Below are 8,204 nucleotides of genomic sequence, written 5' to 3'. Positions count from 1 at the left end.
AACAAACTCCCCCAGATAATAAAAACCTCGGCCTCAATAGAGATTTGTAAGGGGCAGTTCAAGACCCACCTGTTCCGACAGGCCTTTGGGTCGTCGGAGGAGGTGGGTTAGTGGCTGTCTTTTTTTGTATTGGTGTGGTTTGTCGTATGTTTTATCCTATGTATTACCTGCTGCTGTTTTATGCCTTTTATTCTACATTTTATAGTTGTACTTTGAATTGTGTCCTGTGTACTGTACTGTAAAGCACTTTGTACATCCGTGTTGAGAAGGGTGCTATATAAATACAGTTTTACTTACTTACTTGAGTGAAGTCTGAGCATGCGCAGTGAGAGTGCTTGCTCAGCGTCCCGTCCGGTGAATGACGTAACCTGCTCACCTGTGTCCACTCTACCTGATCAGCCCTGCAGGACCAGCCTCTCACCCTGTACATGTTGCTAAATGCTGTCTTTGCTGCCCCTGAACTTTCCTGCCCCACTCCAGTTACCTGAGGATTATCAGTTTGGACTTTCTTCCTGTGAACGTTTGCATTTTGGAAAGTAATCATGAAACGGTTGCCTGCTGCCTCGTCTCCATGACACCATCAGACTGGAGAGATCAGGCCATCTCTAATCCGATGTTTATATCTTTAACATTTAGAAATGCACCTCTTGAACTTTTCTTGTTATTACTCAGTGTTTTAGAGCAGGGGTGTCAAACTCAATTTCATCGCGGGCCACAATAGCATTATGGTTGCACTCAAAGGGCCGTTTGTAACTATATGAATATACATAAAAAATAATGTGTTATATTACATTATTGCCTCTGAATTGGATTGATTGATAATTGCAACTCTCTTCAGTGTGCAAAACGAGATGTATTGTGGGACATGTAGTTTATGGGCAACCTGCTTCTGTAAAGTGCCATCTAACCGTATAATAAACGTATTATATTCTTTGCAAGCTCTTGTGGGCCACATAAAATGAAGTCGCGGGCCGGATTTGGCCCCCGGGCCTTGAGTTTGACTCCCCTGTTTTAGAGCAGTATTGTTTAAACCTAATGTATACATGTATTGGTCTATTCTTAGTGAATTATTGTTATTTGTTAGCCTTATATCTTGGCTTGAAGTCTTTGCACAGTAGCGTGTCTTTGAAAGGTTATTAGTATCCCACCTATGCAACATATCACATCAGTAAACACTAGTTTAACATTTATTTTGTAAATTCAGTGATGATATTTTGCAGCTGTGTAGCAACCTTGAGAAGATTGACATCACATTTCTGATGTTTAAAAAAGAAAGAAGGGCAGCATACCGTAGGTGAATATAATGAACATTGGCATTGTTTAGTTTGAGTCATACAGTATATATATATATATACACACAGTATTTTCGGTACCACTTTATAAACCAGTTCTAACATAGTTTGCATGCATCAACACAGGCTCACTATTTAGCAAGATGACTAAGCCTTATACTGGCTACTCAGAGAGAATCAACTCAGTGAGCAACAGATACCAAGGATGCTGGCTGATGACGAAGTAAGCTAGGTAGCCAATATAAGGCTTAGCAGTACAGATAAATGTGGACTCACTATTTGGCAACCGGTCGCAGTCGCCCTGTTTATCTCATGTCCTATAAAAGCTTATTAAGGATTTATAAAGTGTTCACAACCTAATTAATACATGAATTACAAACTATTCGTAAACCCTTTATAAAGCTAGTCTTATTGTAAAGTGGTACCGTATTTTGAGTACTCACACACCGACATGCAGCTGTAAGATCTGCCTTATTTGTATTAATCCACAGCTGCAAATATTTCACCAACCAATGCAGCGTTAAATCATGTTTGAGTTTGCAAAAAAAGCTCTGTTTTTTTGCCTTTTTATGGGATTTGTCAAAAAAAATATAGAATAACATGGACTTGTACTTTCAGGAACTTAACTTACTGATGGGATAAGTTTTCTGAATGATTACAAAATCATTTAAGTTATAGTGTCCAATTGTAAAAGAAAAAAAGACATCTACAGTATATTATGACTTTGAGCCTGACATCAGAGTAGAACACACTTATGTGTTTTTTAAGGACCTTGCTTTTGTTATTTGCATTAACTTCTTTAGACAAAGAACTTAATGCTTTTTTTGTCGTAAATGTTCAAAATAATCCAAACATTTATTTGGCAATTTAAAGATGTGGCCGGAAACCATCTCCCAGCTCACCTCCTCTCGTTCAGTCACTTGGCACTGGACCGTATCTGAAAGACAGACAAACAAGGAACTGTAACTCTGAGAAATAACCTTTTTTAAAAAGTTGCTCTTTAGAAATACAAATAATAGGAAGTAGTGGCTTTTGTCCACCAGTGCAGATGCGTTGCAAAACCTCTTCTCTGGGCAATTAATAGTTATCAGATGTCACGATCTTACTTCCTGATTTTTAAAGGGAATTTTCTTCCACTTCTTTAAAAGCTGATGAATTAAAGTTTGTGCTTTGATAAACCCCTGAATGGCAGCTTCTCCTGAGTTTGACTGAGTACAGCGAGTTTAATATAGTCTTCAGTACGACTGTAGAGGATAAAGGTGTCGTTATTCTTTCTTACTTTAATGCTGATTTACTCGCTATACCTCATGTTGTAAACCTCTTAGTCATGGAGAACGTTTCAACACCTCATGTTGTATACTCCTACATAATATACACACACACACACACACACACACACACACACACACACACACACACACACACACACACACACACACACACACACACACACACACACACACACACACACACCTTTTTCTGATGATGAAGTGAGTGGTGGCCAGCATGGTGCCTACTATCAGCACAAATAATCCTGCAGTGATTATTTTTGCTAATATGTGCGGCCCTTCTGAACCCAGCCCTTCTGCACCCAGCCCTTCTGCACCCAGCCCTTCTGAACCCAGCCCTTCTGAACCCAGCCCTTCTGAACCCAGCCCTTCTGCACCCAGCCCTTCTGCAAAAAGAAACACAAGTATGATTAACTTTCAACAATGCAAACTGTTTATTCAGTGATATTTTAAAGGACTGGTTTGGAAAAAGGTATGATGTTTGTTAATTGGTGAGCGTCCAAGGTGCCGGCAGGTGGATGTTGTCACCTACACTGTACATACAGTACTGCCGCTGCCCTAACAATGTGCTGTTGGATGCAATTAAATGGGCTCTATTATTCTAAATGTAAGGGTGATATTTGTATTTCGTGCCTCGACTGTGACATGCTTCAATCCTGTTGCTTGTAATCTATTGTTCTCTCAAATTGGACATCCTGTTTTCTTTTTCTTTTGGCATATTCTTTTTCTTTGCTGTGTATATGGACTTACTTCATCTTGTGTGTGGTTTACTAAATATGGTGGTAGCATAGATTTGGATCTTGAAAATGTTGTCTTCTTGCCGTAGCCTGTTGTTCCGGTTTTTCCGCCGGCTATCATCATCACCCACGCTTACTTAGAAACATGTGCCTGCCTTCGCACCGTCTGGATGGCCTCTCCCTGTCTGCCTTTTAACCCAAACCCCGTTCTGATCATTTATCATGTGAGTTTTCTGCTTGTGAGTTGAAGGTCAGAGTTCAGATATTATAGAGAGTATTACTTACTCACCTTTAACAACAAGTGTGGTGGTTCCTTCAAAGGCTCCGCTGGGAAAAGCTGCAACGCTGCAGGTGTACGACCCTGCATCTCTCATTTCAACATCTCCAATTATCAAAGATTGTTCTGCAATCTTCACTCTCCCCTTCAGAAAAGTGTCCAGGACACTAACTCTTGATTCACCTCCAGAAACAATGATGGTGATGTCCTCTCCTGCTGGTGTCTTCAGCTTCCACTCAACCCGAAAGATTATGTCACCTTCTGGTCTCGGGATGAATTGGCATCGCAGGGTGACCTCCTCTCCGAGGTATCCCGTCACTTCAGGCTCCATTTTGACTTCTTGTGCCTCAAGAACTGCAATATTGTGAAATAATGGCAATTCACTTTTTTCCTTTTTTAGATTTCCCCTTTTTACGACATATATGGAATCCTTTCTTTGATGTAATGAAGTACATTTACTCAAGTACTGTACTTAGTAAAAATGAAGTACTGCAAGTAATTGTAGTATTTTGATTGTATGTTACTTTTACTCCGCTACATTTTAGAAGCCCGTATTGCACTTTTTACTCCACTACATTTATTTGACAGCTTTAGGGTTAAAAGACTGAAAATATGAATCAATAAAAAAATGATGCAGTTATAGGTTAAATTATCCTTCAACAGTTTGTATAAATTAAAAGAACCTTTAACAGATCTGACACTTTCATGCATCAATATTCAAAATCCAGTATTTATTATATTATTCTGAAATGGGGCCAGACTGCACAACAAATACTTTTACCATAAATTACTTTAATGCCAAAATCTTTGTACTTTCATATTTTTAAAAATTCTTTTTTTTTACACTTTAAGTAAAAGAGTATATCTTTTGTTAAACTGCAGGAAAGTAAATACATTTTATTAAAGATAATAGATGGAAATGTTGTTCTTATTACGTAATTCACCTGACGGTTGAACTTATTTTAAGATTTTACTTAAAAATGACATTTATGGATTAAACAAAAAAACTGTGCAGTTAAAATGTTCACTTAAAAAATAATTCTAACACAAAGGAGCCATGCTGTTTCCTCGTATGAGACCTTACACTTGTTGCTTCACCTTCATTATGCTGCTGATGCTGTGTTAGATATTACGTTTCTGCTACTTTTAAACAGAGATATCCAACAATGGTGCTATTTTACTGAATGTTAACTTTGAGCCGCCCTTCCTGTTCTTACATGTAAAAATGAACACCGGTTATAGAGATTTTCAAAATCAAAGATGTGGTTGTTAAAAAGCTTTAAAACCAGTATTTTTATTAAATGTGTAAAACCGTCTCTTACCTGGGATTGTCACGTGAATGAACCACAGAAGGACGAGGAGGGGTCTGCTGGAAGTCATTGTGCACACCAACAAAGTGACAGAAACGGGATGTGTGATCTTTGCTTTGTCTTCTTCTCACTGCAGTTTAATTTAAGATAAGTCCTGGTTCGTCCCTCCTGCTGTAACCTTCAGTAGTGACCTCATGTGGAGACATTCTGATAATGTGCAGAGGAGAGCTCGTGTGTGTTTTTGAATTAAAGGACAAGGTGTATGAATTAAAGTGAAATTACAAATCTTTCTGTTTGGTTATTTTTTAAGAATGGACACTAGTCTCGGGTCAGTCAGAACATGATGTCAAAGTTAAACAAGTTCCTCAACTCTTCCAAAAGAGGCGTTTTATTCCCCAAACATTTACAATTATCTTGCCTTTATCTGGGTGGTGCTTCCTTAAACCCAATTATAGATGGGAGTCCATTTCCTTAAGCTTTATACAAAGTGTCCTGTGAAATGAGCTCAGGTCAGATTTAAAGGGAAAAGTTAAAGGTTGTCACATAAAGATTATCATTTAAAATGTAAATGATAATCTTTAAATGCATGTTTTATTGAAGTTTTAGGTCTGCAGGATCAACATTTTATTTATAGGTTAATCAATCAATCAATCAATCAATCAATGTTTATTTATATAGCCCAATATCACAAATGTTACATTTGTCTCAGTGGTCTTCACAGTGTGTACAGAATATCAGTATGACAATACGACACCCTCTGTCCTTAGACCCTCTGTCCTTAGACCCTCACATCGCACAAGGAAACACTTCCAGAGAAAACCCACAGTTTAAAGGGAACATGGGAGAAACCTCAGGGAGAGCAACAGAGGAGGGATCCCTCTCCCAGGACGGACAGACGTGCAATAGATGCCGTGTGTAAATTGAAGAGATAATACATTTGCAACATAGGTAGTCCAAATGTTTGGAAATGCATGTGTGTATAATAAGAAGATGAATCCACGAGGATATCCATCCACGACTCGCGATGGCCGACCTTCGTGTTATTCTCGGTGGAAAATGCCTATTTTAAGGTTCATTTGGCCATTAAAATGTGTTTTGATGTCATTTTATGCGAGTAATGAGTTTTTACATTATTTCTGATTATTTGTGCAGTACATGTACATGATGTTTAGTTTGCTAGTTATGACGAAGATTACTTCATGAATGCTAACGTTTTTTTGGTGGAAATGTGTTTTTTCACAGCAAAGTCACCCTCTGTACTTGGACTTATTGGGAGAATCTAAAGGCAAGAACATCCCAAATATTCATTTAGGTCTTTATTGTAGACCTTTAGTGTTGCCGTCTGTGAGGAAAATACATGGGGCTCAGAGCCTCGTATTTTTAAAATATATTTTTCCTTCTAATTTGTTATTCTTTTCAAAATAACACACTGTTATTTACTCACCAATAACACACAATTATCCTTGCTTTTATTTATTGGTTTAATTCCATAATCTCTGTCTTTTTTGGCGTTCGTCAGGAGCTGAATTTCAAAATAAAAATAACCGGAAACAGACGTAGGCATTTCAAGCGATTACCCAAGATCCTCAGCTACGCTGATTGGATGTTTTAGCCGCAATGCATGCTGGGATTTGGTGTTTATATTATATGAAATCCGGAAAACAACACAAAAAATGACGTCAGCTGAAGCAAAACACTGAGTCAGTTTCAACTGAATATTCGACCCAGCTGTATGTGTCAAACCAGGCCCCATTAAAAGACCGTTGCAGGCTTCCAATCTGTCGTGACGGATAATTTTTTCTAATTGGACGTTTTGGTCCATCTCCGGGTCCTTGGCTAATGACGCTAGCAGCCTCAGTTCCTTGGCTAATGTCGCTAGCAGCCTCAGTTCCTTGGCTGATGTCGCTCACGTTAGCGGCTTCCTGCTCCATATTTTCCTCATCTTCGCCACCTCTGGCCTCTCCAATCCCATCGGGTCCCCGCTGGCTGGCATCCTCTTCAGGTGGGTCGTGTGACTCTGGCACCTGTTCGACTTGCGAGGGCGTTTAAGAAGAAATCTATCCATCTGATGATTCTGATCCGAAATATACAATGAAGCATAGAAGTTCTGCTGTCTGTCTGCAATTTTCTCGGCGGGAGTTTGGGGACTTTTCACTGTGAACGTGACGTAGGCCTATCAGTAATGCATTACGCAGCAACGTTGTGTTGCTCTGATTGGCTGTAGGTCTATTCAAATTGCATTCGGAGGCATTTTGATCTGACCGCGGCCGCGCTGATATTATAACCATTATAACGCAAGAGAATGTTCACACCTTTAGTGTATAAAACTCCCCCACTACTTAGACTATTCCTTGCACCCCTCTAGCATAAGCCCGAATGGTCTCAACCATATTGCGTCAGTAACGTTCACTTGTTGTTACAGCAGGATCAGTAGATTTTCGCAATCCGTGTTCTCAACATGCTTACTTTAACATCATTTTTCATGGTCGGGCTAAGGTAGGGCTAAGCCATTACTTGGTATGGCTATAGCCTACCCCAGCCATACCCTGGCGCCGCCACTGTTAATGCTATATATTGATGCTGCGCATTATGGACAGCGATTTTCACCCATTTATTAATTATATGTTTTACATTTGATAACACCATTAGCCGCGTTCACACCGCAGGACTTTCCCTGGTACTTTAGTTCTTTAGTTCCGTTAGTACCAATAATGTCGCGTTCACACCGCCGGGACTACTCAGTGCCGGGAACTCTTTTGGTACTTTTCAGTCCCTGCTAGAGAGGTGGTACGAACCTGGTGATAAAAGGAGATGGGTCTGTCTGCAGACCGCAGCAAGGAGGCGTTTCCTATAGGGGCGTTTCCTATAGGGGCGTTTCCTAACTTTTTTTATCCAGCTGCTTTTATAAATCCTCCCAGAAGAAGTCATTGTTCTAGTGATGGGAATTCCGGCTCTTCTTGCTGAGCCGGATCATTTGGCTCACCAAGAAGAGCCGGCTCTTTCGGCTCCCAAAGGGCTCTTCAGTTTACCACATATTATACCTTTTAATTAAATCAAATGTAGCGCTGTTTTGACTAATGATTTATATGTGTACACATATATCACTTAAATTATTCAAGACATCCTTTGTACTAAAGTATTCAAAAGTAAAAATTACATGTTTAATATAAATGATTTGCTGTGGCCAATTGTTTTCATTGCATTTACAGACCCGTGTAACTCTCTGATACCACCCAATTAATGCATTGACTTGCTTGTAGAACCACGCTACACAAAACAAATGGTAACACCTATAAAAA

At 39.4% G+C, this 8,204-nt stretch overlaps 1 long non-coding RNA gene across 1 annotated transcript; it reads right to left on the bottom strand.

Annotated features, from left to right (window-relative positions):
• Nucleotides 1-1,377: 1,377 nt before the first annotated feature.
• On the bottom strand, nucleotides 1,378-5,005 carry LOC139435515 (uncharacterized). Its single transcript, XR_011644763.1, has 3 exons — nucleotides 4,918-5,005; nucleotides 3,608-3,949; nucleotides 1,378-2,229 (listed from the first exon to the last, which is right to left on the bottom strand). It is a non-coding gene; the product is annotated as an uncharacterized lncRNA (long non-coding RNA).
• Nucleotides 5,006-8,204: the final 3,199 nt, after the last annotated feature.

Source organism: Pseudochaenichthys georgianus, chromosome 16 (assembly GCF_902827115.2).
Source record: "Pseudochaenichthys georgianus chromosome 16, fPseGeo1.2, whole genome shotgun sequence".
Taxonomy (NCBI): Eukaryota; Metazoa; Chordata; class Actinopteri; order Perciformes; family Channichthyidae; genus Pseudochaenichthys; species Pseudochaenichthys georgianus.
The sequence above is the reverse complement of the archived record's forward strand: the minus strand, read 5'-3'. Positions and strand labels throughout refer to the sequence as shown.